The following is a 17594-nucleotide window of genomic DNA, read 5'->3' as shown; positions in this document are numbered from 1 at the left end:
CATAGTCGGCCAACCCCACTACGCGCTACATACTACCTACCCAAACATAATAAATAAACCACATACATACATATACTAACCAAACTCTACTTCTAACCCTACACTAAACCTTACATACATTACTGTCTATGCACTTACCTTAACCCGCACCCTAGCCCTAAGGTCTGCAACTATCGCACACTTACCCTACGAAGATATACCCAAACAAAACAAATAATCCACACACATAGACTTAAAACCCTACTTCTAACCCTACACCAATCCTTACATACATTACCTATCTATGCACTTACCTTAACCCATACCCTAACCCTAAGGTCCTTAATTATCGCACACTTACCTTATGGAGCTATACTGCAGACAGTCCAACCATAACAATTCGACATTTCGAGTTTCGCGGTTTTGGACGTTCACCATTTCCGTAGTTCGCGCAATATGTGTCGCTCTTTTCCGATTTGCTCAAATGGCTCTTCGGGCTTCTAATATAGACCCTGTTGATGTGGGTGTTGTTTTGAAAGAGAGTGTTTGGGGCTGCTGAGGGTATTTCTTATGTGTACTTTGTCTAGGAGGTATTTGTGGTTTAGGAGGATTATATTTAATTTCCTCAGTATATGTGGGTCTATATGCCTGCTTTGAATTGTGCGTGATGGGTGCAGCATTTGTACTACTGACAACCTTATTCACATTGGGAGTACTTTTATGTGAGAGCTTTGCCTCCAGTGACATGATGTAAATACATCTCTCATATGCCACATCAGTTTGTGTGAGAATTAACTGGTTGTCAATAAACATGAGGCAATTTCTACATTGTCTTAGGATGCCCATGTCCACCAAGCCGGTAACAGAGGCAGTAGGAAAGTTCATATCCTTGGCAATAGACCCTTTTTTATTGATTAAACAGTTGAAGTGAGAATATCAATCACTGTCAGGATCTGGTTTGCAACTATGTGGACAGTGCCTGTCACTGCAAACTAGTTGTTCTGTGTGCAACTAGATATTGGAGAAATTTCAATTGTGCTTTTACAGGAAAATGTCACTCAAGGTGTCTAAGTCTGTACAGAGCACTGCCAAACACTTGAGATGAAACTAATAAGCAGACCCTGAAAATTTAAGGATGAAGTAGTTAGGCAGATATTCTGAAGTTAGAAACAAATTAAGCAGTACTTACTGAAAACAAAGAATTAGCTCGTCAAGAATGATGAAAAGAGGGGAGTCACATGAATGGCTACTGCCTGGCTACTACTAATGCTGGTCTCACCACAGCTTCACTCTGTTGGGATACAATACTCCTTTGCTTCTTCTCTCACCAGAAGCATAATGTTAGCACCAATCCCAAGAAGATAAGTAGGCCACAGCCTGTTTGGTGATCCACAGTCTTGTCCCAGATGATGCAAGGGTCTGTAGGCTTGTAACCTTTATCTGATTGATCCCTCGAATAGCAGCCAGACCAATCAGGTACGTTAAGCACAGACACTCACTCTCCAACCAGAAACATTCAGGAAACAATGCACTCTGCTTCTTCTGTCACCAGGATCAGAATATAAGCACAGATTCCAAGCTGTCACCTATAAAGCAGTTATTAGGCTTTCTGGTAATCAGCAGTCTCCAGGAAATAATATCACTGTACTCCTTCTCTCACTAGGAGAAAACAGAAGCACTAATCCCAAGATGACTACTGAGAGGCAGAATGTGAGCTCTCCAATAACTGGTGGTCTTGCAAACAGATGCTTAAAGATAAGATGAAAAAAATGGTTTATCCTAAACACTGCAGTGTGCACTAAGCAGTTAGATATAAAAGTGGGTAACTTAAGTTTTAGCTGTCTAAAATGTTAAGTTTTAGAGGAGAGCCGCTATTTTTAAAAGAGCAAGATAGATTGAAAGGGGGTGGGCACTTTTGTTTTCTGGTAGTATGGAATACAGTAGGATGGCCAATACATTTAAATAGTTGAAGGGGAGTGATTCCACAAAATGATAATTTTGTGCTTACTCGCACCAGCCAGTAAAAGCAGAGATGAAGTAAGATATAAGGTCAAATTAACATAAGCAGCAGGCAACTAGAAAGACGGTGATGTTTAAGAACACAACAGTAATAGGGTGTGAGGGTGGGAAAATTCTGTAAAATTCTGTCTTACTCCCAAGAGACAGAGCTGTGGTCTCTTTTCAAGTTTTAATATGCAGTTAAAAGCAAAATATAAGTAAAACAGTGTAAAGAAAACAAATCACAGTATACAAAATAGAAAAAGGCAATAAAGTAATAAAAAATACAAGAAATAATAAGCAAACTAACCTTTCCCTCACAGCAAGCTGTGGCAGAGTCTGGGTGAGCCTTTCCAGTAAAGCTAAAGTTATCCTTTAAAGTTATATGAGGGCACTGAGCCAGTGTTCTGGGGTTTGGCAAATAGCATGGCACTGGACTTATTAGGATTAATTATTAGCCAGTTGTCTGTTGTCCAATTAATAAGGGAAGTGAATCTAGCTTGAAGGGGATTCAGTAGATGGTCAGGGATTTTATTAAAGTCAAGAAGTAATAACTCATCTGCATACATGATAAAAGAGTGGGTAGGTCATGCATTAAATTATAGTTCTGGAACCAATGAACTATATTAGTACCAAAACTGAGCCTGCAGATTTTGTCCAGTAATGTGGTATAGCTGATTGTTTCAAAGTCCGCTTGACTTACCAACAAGGACATGCTTTAAGAAGACTGCCATTCATAAGAGGGGGTGGATTGATTTCTTTTTGTGATTCAACGTTTTGAGATTGATCTTTTTGTGATCAGTGCAATGATAGGAATCCATTTTAACACTGGCCCACTTCTTGTCTCCATTTCTTTATTATTGTAGTAAGGGAACTGTTGCAGATATGAGTAAGGGGGTTAAAGATGTGTGCTCCTGCCATTTTAAAATGGATGGGTAGGGTACAGAATTTGACTCCTGAAGGGGATTTAAATTGAACATAACAGATTGTATTTCTTTGGATGTTAGAATGTAGGACAGTAGTCTTCTAAGGGATATAACTGTGGAGTAGAATAAAGAATGTGTCTTACGGAGGGGGGGGTTATTGACAAGTGATTGCATAGAGTCAAGCAAAGACTTTAAATGGAATTCATAATCCCATATGTCACATCAGCATAATTGTAATTTGCAAATAACAGCACTGCACCTGAATGTAAATCAGCAATGCGCGAACGAGTAGCACAGCTTCCGGAACTGCTCAGCCCCACAGCACAACACCCACAGCAGATTTTCACATCTGAAGTTGTATTAGATCAGTTGATACCAGTGTAATGTGTGGAAAAATTTGTAAATATGCAAAGTCACAAACAGTATCTGGCATTTTCAGCAGGAATTTGCAGGTGTGGGCCTATGTGAATATCTCCAAGTTTTTCTATGAGAACCTGCACTAAACTGGGCTGAACACTGCTGGCCTGTAGCTTCCTAAACTATTTTAAGTTCCTTCTTTTCACTGTAAAGGATGTCTTTATATGGACACCCTGTTGGGTATTTTTTAAGGCTGGAAAGAGGGAAGATAGGTACGTTGAAAATAGGAAAGAGAGAAGACAAAGGACACACATATGTCAAATATTAAGAGAATTGTGCAGAAGGAGTTGGGACAGGAGGGTCACTGTGTTTTGTAGGGGACAGACCCCATTTTCCAACATTATTTTAAGAGGGAAGTTGGGAAGGAGTAAAAGTAGAGGATGCAAGACAGAAACTTAGGGAAGAATGAATAAGGAAATATACATAAATGGCAGACAAGATGTACAGGAACAATGTGGGGGTCTGGCTTTTGGGAAGGGACAAGAAATAGAAATGGTAGACAGACACAAAAGGGCAAGTATGGAGATCCATGAACAAGCTACCACATTGTACGGAAGGACCTCAATTGACCTTTCTGTCTGTGATGGACTTGGAGACTGGACTCCCAATGACAGGGAGGAAGAGATATCAGGTGTCCCGATGGTCAGACCCTCTCCACTGCCCTCTCAACTGCTGCTTCAACCAGGTCTTGAAATTCATGGTGTTCACTGCTTACAGTGGCTGAATTATGCTAATGAGTAGGTCCACAGGGGTGAAGCCAATGTTCCCATCCTGCACTTACTTTCCTGTGTGGGCAAGGGTATGTAGCTGAGCTGTCACAGGGCCTCCTGGACCTGTAGAAAAAAGTAACACAAAAGGGAGTGAAAAAAAGATAGACAGAGTGAGGGAGAGAAATGGAAACAAGAAACTGACTTATAAGTGCACTGAAGAAACTGTTTAATTTAATAACAACAAATTAACCATTTATTTGTTTAATCAGAATTTGCTGTTAAGCAATGTTACATATTTGGCACATAGTAATGGAATAACTGGATTCTTGCAACTACTTGTTAATATTATCAAAGGTAGGGATAACCACAAATTCAAAGGAAATGTAATTGTCAGTGTACTCTACTGTGTAATCTGTTCAATAATAGCCTGTTTTTACTAGTAAGATGACATTTTATAATAGTTGCCTGTAAAGTGCCATTTTCAGTGCTGCCCACATACAGACAATGGTCTTTGGTTATGAATAATGCCCAGAATAAGACTGCAGACCACCTTAATTTCATTAAGTACTGATACACATGAGCTATTATTTAATATAGAAACACAAAGCAGGATTTTTGCCAGGTTGTGAAAAATAGTTCAGGGACAGTTTTAGCATTTTGGGGGCCCCAGCTAATGTCAAGTTGTGAGCCCCATGGACACTTCCAGTCTAAGTATCACCCAGTCACTGCAGTCTTTCCTAAGCAACCTTTAAGTTCATGCTGTAACGTTTTAGGAGTACTCACAGATGGAACTGTTGCTACAATACTTTTACATTACAACAGGCATGTGTACCATACTATGCCGGCCTATCTCACTGAAAGACATTTATACTGCCTGGCACTTAGTTGCAATGATGAACAACAACTCTACATACAGGCCTGAACTTAAGTGAAGTAGTGCCCTAGGCACTGCTTATTATTTCACCCTCCCACACACATATGCACACATACATGCATGCACACATGCATGCACACACACAGTCACACACACACAGACTCACACACACACACACACACACACACACACACACACACACACACACACACACACACACACACACGCACACACGCACGCATGCACGCATGCACACACGCACACACACACACACACACACACACACACACACACACACACACACACACACATATCATCGAGTGCCCCCATTTAGTTTTCACCCATTCCATAGCTCTCCACATCTTAAACATTATTGTTTTCTTCTGTTTTTCACATTTTGTATTACTCTTCACCTTTTTCAAGAAGCCATGACTTTCTATATGCTTTGTAGTGTTTTTTTTTACATCACCTTTTTATCCATTTATGATTTCAATAAAAATTGAGACTGAGGAAAGAAATTCTGTGTTGCTGTTCATCTTCAATTTTCTTTGTACCACTTCAAGTGACTATCATACATATAAACAACATGCCTTCTCAGTCCTCACCCTTACCATCCAAAGGCAGCCGATTATATACATGCCTGATGTGTGTTTTTGATGAAAATTAAAAAAATAATTATTACAGTAATGTGTTCCAGCTTGTTGCTCTTAGATAGTACATTGCCCCTGTACAAGCTGTAGTAACCTTTGTACACTGCTGAGGTCTGTGAGAAGAGTAAAAGAAACAATGACCACATTTCCCCCAGCCCCAGCACAAACCTAAATGACTTCCTGTGCGAACCTCTGAGATTTGATTGTGATGAAAATTTGAAAGGAAATTACTACACTGTCCCCACTTTCCACATAAATTACAGCAGTGCTCTGTACACACGTCTGATCAGGCTGTTTTTACAGTTGGTATAGTTGGGGGCAAAGGGCACTACTAAGTTCATGTCAAAATCCATTTGCACAGACTGGGGTGTGGAGGTCAAAAGACCCCTTGAATCTCGAAGTGTCTGAATGTTTTGTAATGCATTTCATGCCAAAGTTTTGAAATATAATTACATGTTAACTGCATATTTTACTGATACCCAGTAGAGTTAGTGCCCAGCGTTATTGTATGTGTGATAAAAATCAGTGACATTGTTTTCACACACACACACACACACACACACACACACACACACACACACACACACACACACACACACACACACACGCACACATTTTCATCTTCAGGGAAACTGTAGAAATTAAATTTTGCCTGCTGCAAGTTTTTGAGGCACTAGATTTAAACAGAGCACATGGATAGTTACACACACACAAACACACACACACACGCACACACACACACACACACACACACACACACACACACACACACACGCGCACGCGCGCACGCGTGCATGCACATGGAGAGCATGAAGACTCCACATAGAAAAAAAATACAGCTAAGAACTCAAGCAGAGCAGAATACTGTGAGATGGCAGTGTTACTCACTGCACTACAGCAACAAATGTATTGCTGCTTTCACAGAAATCCTCATCCTGCCAAATTGCCAAACATTGCCATGTTTCATGTGGAAGGTCTATTTTTGTGATGATAAGTGAAAGAAATCATGGCCAACATCATACTCTTAAATCCATTGCAACCATACCTCCCCAAAATGTAATCGTAATGCCAATGATGTTGGTGCTAGAAAATTAAATAAATTATTATCAGCTTGTTTAGACGGTATCTTTCAGATCTATCCTTTTCATCTGAGGTGTTCTACAGTCTCTATGCAGATGACTTGAAAATGGGTAAACTGATTACTTGTAATACAAATAACAGCATGTCTGCAATAAGAATTTGAATAAATTGACCATCTGGGCACAGGAGAATAATATACTGATAAATACATCAAAAACTAAGCATATAAGTTTTGGGAGACATGAAATGAAAGGAGGATAATTAATACAGCACACAGTGATTGAAACTATAAAGTCATGCAAGGACCTGGGTATATATGTAGATCCATCTTTGAGTTTTTTTTCAAATCATATCAACCAAACTGGTTAACGATACTTATAAAACTATAGGTTGTATAAAAAGATTTATAAAGTCTAAGAAATCAGAAATGATGAAGTCATTGTTTTTTTAGTTATATTAGACTCAAACTTGAGTATGGAATAACAATATGGAAACCTGATAAGAAAACAAGCAAGACTAAACTAAAAAGAATACAGTGGAAATATGTGAAGGGCATTCATAGATGTCAGTTATTATGAAGGACTAAAATATTTGAACATGTACAGTGTCTCATACAGATATTTAACAGGAGATCTTATTCGGTTATATAGGGCATTTAGAGATGACTACCTCTAGGAATATTTGGGGTTATCAAAAAATTAGGGAGAATCATAAGACAACCTATGTAGAAGATTCTACAGGAATGAGAAGTGCACTAATTGGTTCTCTGAGAGAGTAGCTGATGCAGGGAATAGACTACCAAACTGCATTAAAGCAAACACTAGCTTAGATATTTTAAGAACAGCCTGGACACTTATGGGAACAACTGTTTTGGTAAATTGGCATACTAGAATGGCGTTATATGCTGTTTTGTATACGTTGCTTTTCTCTTCTGTCATACACTGTCTCTGGCACACTGTGACAGTTGGCTGCAGCCCCTCTGGTTCTAGTTTTGACCTCATCATTCAGACTTCTTCTCCTCAACTAATCTTCCCAGATACTTGAAGTTGTTAAGCTGTTCCAGTATTTTCATTCTGTCAAAATTCTCATCTTCTTCTAATTCCTCCCATTTGCTGCCATTACAACTGTTTTATCTGTACTCAGTTTTATCCCATGTGTCTTCAGTGTCGCATTCCATTCCCCTATCCTTGCAGAAGTTCTCGCTCAGAGCCTACTTGTAATGCCACATCTTTTGAATACAGTAACTTTGTTGACCTGACCCCTCTGACTTGTCAGTTAATGTAGTCCATCACCAGTACGAACAACAGTGAGCTCAGAGCTGATCCCTGATTTACACCCACTCCCACTGGGAACCCCTCGCTGAGTCCGAGCACTGTTTGTACTTGAGATATTGGATCTTTGTATATAGTCTGCTCTAATTCTACCAATGTTTCTGGGACTTTGAACTACCACAGGACAATCCAAATCAGCTTTCTTTCGGCCTTGTCATATGCTTTGTCAAAGTCTGGAAATGCCCATTTGGACTCTTTCCCCATCTCTAGCAATCTCAACTATCTGTCTCACTACAATCATCTGGTCAGCTGTACTTCATCTTGATCTGAAATCAAACTGCTCATCTCCCATCTTACTTTCTATTACTGTGTGTATTCATTTATCAGTCAATCTCACTAGAACGTTCATGCAATGTGACAGGAGTTTGATACTTCTGTATTGCTTATAGTTGTGAATGTTCCCTTTGCTCTTGAACACTGGCACTAGTATGCTTATTCTCCAGTTATCTGGGATACGCTTTCTCTTCATACTGCTATAAGTATCCATAGGAGCTTCTTTTCCCCTCTCTCACTCAACATACTGATTTTATCTGCTGTGAACTCAACTGAGGCTGCTGCTTTCCCTGACTTCATTTTTCCTTAATGTTGTTCTTTCTTCTTCTAGGGTGGGCCCCGTCTCTTCTTTCATCATAGGCTGTGTCTGGGGCAGTACAGCTTTTGTGGGGTTTTCTTCATTCAGAAGTTTCTGGAAGTACTTCTTCCATCCATCTTTGACTGGTGAGCAGGTTGTTGCTGGCATCCCATATGAAGGGTGTCAGATTATCTTCTTTATTGTTCTGCCTTTGCCTTGCAACCTGAAAGAGTTTCTTTGTGCCATCTATCAAGTCACTTTCCAGAAGCTAGTAGAGTACCTTTGATGCCGTGTTCTTTGCTATTGCAACTCCTCTGTTAGCCCTTTTGACAGTTAACCAGTATTCCTACTTTGCCTGGTCCGTCTTTTCTATCTCTCACTTTTTTTTTGCACTCCATTCTTTTGATGAGTTCTTAGACTTTTCCATTCCACTACCAGATTTCCTTATGTACCTTGTTTCCATTTGTGGCTTGGTCACATATCTGTTCTGTAGTCCTTACACATGTTGTTTTGAGGCACTGCCATTCTTCTTCAACTCCACCTATTTGTTCTTCCTGAGGTGCTAGAGCCCTGAGCAATTCACTGAACTCTTGGGATTTCTCTCCAGTCATTTTCAGGTCTTCAGCTGGTCTCTGTTGACCTTAGAGCCTTCTCTGACCTCTTCTTACAGCTTTTGACAACCAATGGTTTATGCTATTTGCTGACTTTTTAACTGAGGATGACTTTGTAAACACTAGTTCTACCCCAATGCCCTTTCTTTATTAGGACTAAGTTTACATGAAGTGCATGTTGGCCATTCTTGTATGTGATCTTGTGACTGTCTATGTTGCTGTACCATGTGTTAGCTTCCGTCAAGCCATTTGTCAAACAGAAGTCTAGAATGGCCTCTCCTTTATTCTTGTTACCCCACCTATGTGGACCTAGGCAGTCCTCATATCCTGTTCTGTCGGTCCTGATATTTAGGTCATTCATTATCAATATCAACTCATGTTGTCTGGCTTTATCTAGTAGGTCCTAAAACTGCTGTCATTTCCTCACTATCACAGCCCTGCTGTGAGTCTTAGGCTGAGATTATGTATATTGCCCTATCCTTACACTGGAATCAGACTGCCATGAGTATATCACTAATTATGATGACATCCCTCACTGCCTTCTGAAGCTTGTCTCTCACCAGAATTCCAAAACCATTTCTATCCTGTCTGAGTAGTAGACTCTGGATCCCAAGCCAAGTGGTTTTGTTGCACTATCTTCCAGCTTTTATCCTGGATACATAGGATGTCCAGCCTTCTCCGTATCATCATGTCATCCACTTCCCAACTGCATCCTGTTAGTGAACCCACATTCACAGTAGTAATCCTCAGTTCATGTTTGACAGGTTGATTGCTTTTACATCTAGTCTTCATAGGTTCATACGTTCATAGGTTCATACTAGGCTATCTGCCCTAGGGCATTTATAAGCCTAGCCAGAGTGTGTTTGGCTTTCGCCACCCATTTTAAATTAATTTTGCTATGCCTTTTTTTGAGGTTAGTATACTGTGCCTCTGTCTAACAGTGACACAGAAGTGATAGCCAGGGTAAACCTACGATCTCCCATCCACTCATCAAGATTCCTCTTGAAGAGAGTCAATGTGGGACTCTGCCTAACCTGGACTGGGATTTTATTCCAGAGTAAAGGGAGCCTCTGTGTTATGAATCTGTCCCTCCAGCATGTCCTATTTATTTCAGTGCTGAGGTTCAAGTCTCTCGAGCGTAGCTCGATGGGATTTGGATTTTCTGAGGTGCAGCATGTCCATTAATTCTGGGTTGGACATGGCTTTATACGTCAGGCACAGATCGCCTCTGAGCAGGCGGTATGCCACTGAGTAGAGCTGGAGTTTCTTTAACCGGGCAGCATATGGCATCTGTTTGAGCCCTTTGATCCTCTTGGTGAGGTACTTTTGGGGTCTTTCCAGTTGCTGCAGGTGTCTGGTAAGGTACATCCCAAAAGGGCATTGTACTCAATTATGGGCCTGATGAGGGATGAGTAAAGAGGCGATGACCTCCCTGATCTAGATGTAAATCCCTTCATGATTAGGTGGGCTATATAAAATGTTTTTCTAACCACTTTGGCCACGTGGTTGTCAAATGAGAGATTGCTATCAACTTGGGTCCCCAGGTCCCTAATGACTTCTTCTGTACTTAATGGATTACCACCTATGTGGTAATTTGTGGGCACTTTGTTTTTGCCAAAGGGGATGACTATACACTTTTTGCTTTAGCTTGAGGCCATGGCTCTGGCACCAATTGTCTGTTTCTATGAGGCCCTTTTGGAGGATGCTTGTGTTGGCTGGAGAGTTGATTATAGCGCCCAGTTTGCAGTCATCTGCAAACTTAGTCAGCCACAGTCCTTCCGTGTTGGCCTGTACCACCGAGAAATATATACCGAACAAGAGAGGTCCCAGGACTGAGCCTTGTGGGACGCCACTTGTAACTGGTTTGGAGTCTGACATGGCTCCAGCAATTCTAACCATGTGGGTTCTGTCCTTGAGTCAGTTTGCAACCCATCTAGTGACATAGGGGTTTATATTTAAGCTGGTGAGCTTATCTATAATGCCCGAGTGGGGTATTGTATCGAAGGCTTTTGCGAGGTCCAGGTAGGCTGTGTGGACCACCTTCCCTCGTCAATGGCCTTGGTGACTGTTTCAAAGAAATCGACCAGGTTTAAGAGGCAGGATCTGCCCTTAACAAAGCCAAACTGGGTAGGATCCAGTGTCTGTAGGTCCCCAATATCTTTATTTATGAGGTCCATGATGATCCTTTCCATAGCTTTGCAGACCAAGCTAGTCAGGCTTATGGGGCGATAGTTTCCAGGATCCGTTGAGGCACCACCTTTGTGGAGAGGGACCACTGTTGCTGTACGCCACTCTTTGGGTACATATCCTGTAGTAAGGCTAAGATTGAACAGTAGTTTTATGTTTGGGTTTAGCTCTTCTTGGAGTTCATGTAGGACGCAGCCCGGGACACCATCTGGTCCCATTGATGCTGTGTTTTTTGCTTTGGAGAAGGGCAGCTCTTACCTGAGCATCTGAGATGTCAAGGGGCAGCACTCTGTTGGGATAGATATTTGCCCTTTTGGTGGGGAGAGGGGGGAGAAGTTTGCACTGAACCTGTCAGCTAGGATGTTGGCAATGTCTGTGGGCTCGGTGTATTTTTTGTCATTTTGGACTAATTCTGAGCATATCTGGGAATTCCCACCCAGGTTCCTAACATAACTAAAGAAAGCCTTGTGATTATCCTTAGTGTCCTGTGCAATTTTTCTCTCGAAGCTGGCCTTAGACGATTTTATGAGTGCCCGTAGTTTTTTGCTAATACTGATCAGAGATGCCTTCCCTTTTTGGGATTTTGCTCTATCATGTAGTAGCTTCCTCTTCTATTGTATAGTTTGTTTATGGCTGGGGTCCACCAGACAGGACGTCTGCCTTTGGAGGATTGGGTCTTGGTTTTATTTGGGATTGCATGATCCATGCATTCCTGAAGGTGTTCATAGAATGCGTTTATAAAGGATTCTGCGGTCTGGGCCGTATTTTCCACAGGCTCTGGGGCTTTGAAGGATTTCGCCTCGGTTTTGAGGCGTGTGAAATTTGCTTTAGAGAAGTTTTTCACTGTGGTTTTCTGGGCAGGGGGTGGGGTCGGGATGTGAATATCCAGTGAGATTAGTTTATGGTCTGATCTTACCAGTGAGGGATACACTTCTGGTCTGGAGCATAGTGTCCCCATGTTGGTGATGATCAGGTCCAGTATGTTTTCCCCTCTTGTGGGAGTGGTAACAAGTTGTTCCATAGCATTTGAGTTTATAAATTCTAGGAACCTTTGGGCTAGGGTGTTGGAGCTAGAGTAATGCTCCCAGTCTATGTTTGGGTAGTTGAAGTCGCCCAATATAATGGTGTTTGGAGAGACCTTCATATTTTCCAGTATTCTCAGGAAGGCCAAGTGGGGTTCCTGTGTTTGGGAGGGTGGTCTGTAGCAGGCTATAAACTGGAAGGCAGTTTTACCCACAGTTAGTTGCACATGGATAGTCTCTGATGCTTCGTGCTGTGCCACCAACCTGGAGGTGTGGGTATCTTTGACGAATATTGATACTCCCCTCCTTTGTGGTTCGGTCCAAGTTTTGGGGCCGAAAAGCATTGTATGAGGTATAACCTGGTAGTGCTGGGGTGCTCTCGGGAGCCTTGAACCAGGTTTCTGTTACTGCACAGATATCGATGTTCTCCATGCTAAGGAGAGTTTTGACTGCGTGCATCTTGAGGTTTAGACTTCTGGCGTTGAGTAGCATTACTCTTAGTTTCTTATCCCTTGTGATACCCATGGAGGTGGGTTTGTCTTTTGAGCCTTGCCTAAAAAAGGCACTATGGGGTAGCAAGAGCCTTTGCCAATATCCAAAAGCCCAGGGTGACAGGTGCAAGCCGTCCCTAGCGAAGCATCGTGGCTTGTCGAGCATGTCATCCCAGGCTGACAGGCATTGGATCCCCTTTGAATGACACCAACACTTAAGCCAATTGTTGAAATTGATCATCTTGTCTTCATATTGTGGCATCATTCTTGGTGAGGGTAAGATGCTACTCAAGGTCAGGGTCATACTGGCCTGGGCTACATGCTCAGAGAGCTCCTCTATGTCTCTTTTCATGTAGTCTAGGGAGGTACATCTCAGGTCATTCACACCAGCATGGACAATGACTGAGTCATATTTGTACTTGCCTTGGAGTGACCTGAGTGCTTGTGTCATGTGGCGGATCCTAGTGCCCGACAGGCAGCTCACCGTGACCTTCTCCTTGTTCAGCCTGGTGAGCAGGACGTCAGTGTGCCTGACGATAGAGTCACCTATTACAAGTGTATCAGGTGTGTTGTTTAGCCTTAAGGGCTGTGACTGTTCGGCACACTGGCTTTGTGAGTTATGTGTTGCACGTGTTTTGTTTTGGGGTAGCCGTTGCTTGGGTGTCTGCTTTGGAGGTCTCTGCTGCTTAGGCAGATTTTTATTTAGAGCCTCCGAGTATGTTTTTGTGTGTTTATGTGTTTGGTTTGTTGTCGTGGTAGGTCTATGTGAGACTGGAATTGTAGTGAGTGTGGTTTCCTTCTCCTCCTGACTGGTTACGCCAGTACTGAGTTGAGAGAGCTTAGCCTCCAGTTTGGCTATATGGTTGCATCTCTCACATGTGTTGGAATTTGTTGTTTCACTCAACAGAGCCAGGTAACACAAGCTGGGCAACTGGAGACTGGCTGGCCAGTAGCTTATTCACCCAGGGTTGCTGGGCTTTATGGTAGGCAGACACTGGCCAATGCAGGTATAGACATCCTTCCCACTGTTAGCATAGGTCCCTGGTGCAGGTTGAAGTAGGGCAGGTCCTCAACTTTGTTATTAATGGAAATATCCATACCTATTTTTGGCGATATTAGTCAACACAACAGAATCCCCTAGAGCCAGTTTGTACAACATTGAGTGGATATCCCTGGCCAATGTGATTCACTGCAGACATGCAATTAAACACATGTGCTTAATGTCCAAGCATGTGAACATTTAGATTTAACTGAATGTGGAATCAAGGCTTCAGTCTCGTCTCCTGCCATATGCCATATGCAAAGTTTTGTAAGCAATGGTCAACTGCCTTAACCTCCATTTCTTAGAAAGGCTAGCTGGGAATATGCCAGATCCTTTCTCCTTCCTTATTTCCTCAACTCTCTATCCCTCAAACTTCAGTGCTGTGTCATAAATTTTAGAGGGCAATGAGATAACATGCTAGGTCGTTTTATGCAAGGTTGGCTCTTGCAAAATGCAAATCTTTATAATACTGTCCATCACTTCACTGAGACATAAAATTACATTGTCTCAACAAGCTTTATTTTTCAGAACAGATTATCAGCTACTGAGACTGCACAAAAAGCAAATCTAGCATTGCAGACTATGAAAAATAACTAAAATTCAACTTAGGTGGTACTTTTAGAATATTCTTCTAATCATACTTTTAAACAGATAATAACATTCTGCAATCATCACCTGTTACATTTCAGAATGTCTTCAAACTCTGATCAGGTTTGCCATTATTTCACATGCAGTAATTTTCCCTTACATATTTGTTCATACAGCATTTGTTATATTCAGGATTACAAGCACAATGGCATTCTGTCACATTACTCTCTTGTGAGGCCTAATGGTTAAGGTGTTTGCTTTACAAACACAAGGTGCAGGGTTTGAGTCTCACAAGGGATAATTGACTAGGCCTAAAATGGCTCGCAAGGGTAGTTAGCTTAGTACTAATCTATGAACCTATGACAGTCTTTTGTTCATACTGAAACTACATACAAGCTCAACTGTTCTCTACCTATTAACCAGTGTTCCATAATCAGTAAAACAGAGCTGTGCATTCTTATTTAAATCTGCAGCACACAACTTCAGCATCATCTCTCACAGAGCACATCATATCATAGCAGGTTACTAGGCTAATAGCCTACAGCTGTTTTAAGCCTATCCATTCATGTCCCAGTTTTCCCAATTATCAATGCTAATAGGTTAGAACAGCTTTGGTATATGCATGTTCCTTAGCGCATCTACAAACTGCTCCTGTCGATAAGGGCCACAGGAGACAAGCCAGGGATGATTCATGATTCATCCCTTGGTCCAAATTGTGTTTCAATAGTCTTAGGGAAGAGCTCTATTTCACATGAATGTGGAGTCTGTTTCATAGGAGGAGTAATATCTGAGACACATACCTGTCCCTCCAACATGTTTTTTTTATGTCACGGGCAAGGTTTAGATGCTTATATCAGGTAATTCTAGCGCTGTTTGTTTTGTGAATGTGCAGCAGATCCATCACAGCTGGATCGGAGAATACCTTGTAGGTTAGGCATAGGTCTCCCATCAGTAGTCGGTAGGAGACTGAATCCAGGGACAGGGCTTTGAGGTGGTCCACATAGAACATACTATTTACACCCTGTTTTCTTTTAGTGTGGAACCTCTGTGGCTGTTCCAGTTGTTGCAAATGCCTGGTCAGGTATATGCTTTAAGGTGCATTGTACTCGTTTATCGGTCTAATGAAGGCTGAGTATAGTGGGACTACGATCTCCTTAGACCTATATTCCATGCCCTTACTTATAAGTTGCACCATGTAGAAGGATTTTCTCACTACCATTGACACATGATGATAAAAGTTCAGGCTACTGTCAACCTGAATTCCTAAGTCCATTACCACTGAGTCTACTCATTTGGAACTCTTATGAATGCTGTAATTTGTAGGGGTGGTGATTTTCCCAAAGAGTATAATTATGTATATGTTTGTATTGAGTTTTAGGCCATGGCTCTGGCACCAGTTATGTGAATGTGTCAAACCCTCCTGATTGATATCTATATCTTTGCAGGATTCAATGACTGTATCCAGCTAGCAATTGTCAGCAAATGTGGTACACATGCAGCATGTATAATCTAGCCATGCAGAAGTAGAAGTGGTGTGTCATCAACCCTTCTTGTATGACAGAAAGATCACTGTTGTTACTGACTCCAACCCTTGTGTTTATATGGGGAAACAAGCAAAATTGGAAGCTTCTTAGATGGATATTATCATTGCAGTCTGACAGCATAACTATGCAACATAGCAGTGGGACTGCTAATGTATTGCTAATACCAATGTAGATGGTCTATCAAGAGACGGAATAGAGTATTATTTTCTGAGGGTGAATCAAGAAAGCTTGCTTAAATTTAAAGGAAAACTTGACCTTAGAACTCAAAAGCATATTTCTTTTCATTGCATCTTTGTTTTTGGAGCTATTTTAATGCCTCAAAAATCACTCTAAGTGCTTTGTTTACAATTTTAACGTGGTTCCCTCAAAATGGCAGATGATGGGGCCTGCCTTGGTAACGTGATCCTATTTTCTTGCTTTCATTCCTTCTTCCCAGAATACATTTCAAGTCCTCTTTATAAGAGTCATACTAGACATAAGGAAGTGGTGTTGTTTTCTCATGCCATTGAGATAGAACGGCAGGACTGTGAAGCACTGTCACCTAAACACATCTTCTGAAGCAGAGCTACTTCTATGTTTTCTTGACTGAACCTTTATTTATATGTTTGTCAGAGCTTGTTCTATGCTATAAATAGCTATTAGCTACTTCCAGCAAAAGAAAGTAGGTAAATAGCAGGCTTTTGTAATGGGATTTTTCTTGTAGTTCTAAAAGAATTGACAAACCTTCCCTCACACTCTCATGATGAGGTGTGAAAACTCTCACTGCAGTAAATGATCCTTGCTATACATTTAAAAGTGACAATTACTGGGACTCCAAACTAAGTCTGCTTGCTACTTCTCAATGCCTTCAGTGGGCAGTTTCTTTCTCTCTAATGAATGATGAAGAATTAAAATATGCGTTACTAGTTACTTAATTATTTATGTCATGTTTACCCTCCTTTTTTTCTATTTCATATTTATTTATACCTTGGTAACCAGGGAAGTGAACTAACTTGTCCCAGGACTTTTTCAGCCATGACTTGGGCCACATTGGCAAAGATAATAACAAGTATTAAATGCTCTTAGCAATAAAAAGAAAAAAAAATGCTGACATTGACCACGATTGCATGTGCAACACATAGCCAATGTGGGACAGTGACCAAGTAAAACATTAAGCAACATTTACTAGAATGTGTACATTAATAATGCTTGTCATGCTGCCAGCCCAGCTATCTGGAATATTGTAAATAATGCTAAGTGATTTGTGAATATTGATATGATTTATACAGAACTGTATGTTATGTACTGAGCTAATATGTATCCACAGTGTACACTGCTGGAACATAGAATATTAACTTGCAACACTTAAGAATAGTTGAGGTTAAGTTACTTTATAGCTGGGCCATAAACTAAAGACGTTATCTCTCAGTTTCAATTCAGTAGCAGACAGAATGTCTAGAGCTAGAAGTTTTTGTATTGTTTTAAAAGAAAAATAATTACTAGATTTCAAATGTAAAAGCGTTTTATTGTTTTGTGACTTCCTAGCAGCTGCAAAAGTTCTGAGAGATATGTATTTTCCACATAGAGATGTTAA

This window comes from Protopterus annectens, chromosome 1.part0 (assembly GCF_019279795.1).
Source record: "Protopterus annectens isolate FY-2018-M chromosome 1.part0, PAN1.0, whole genome shotgun sequence".
Classification (NCBI taxonomy): domain Eukaryota; kingdom Metazoa; phylum Chordata; order Ceratodontiformes; family Protopteridae; genus Protopterus; species Protopterus annectens.
This window is presented reverse-complemented; position numbering follows the sequence as displayed.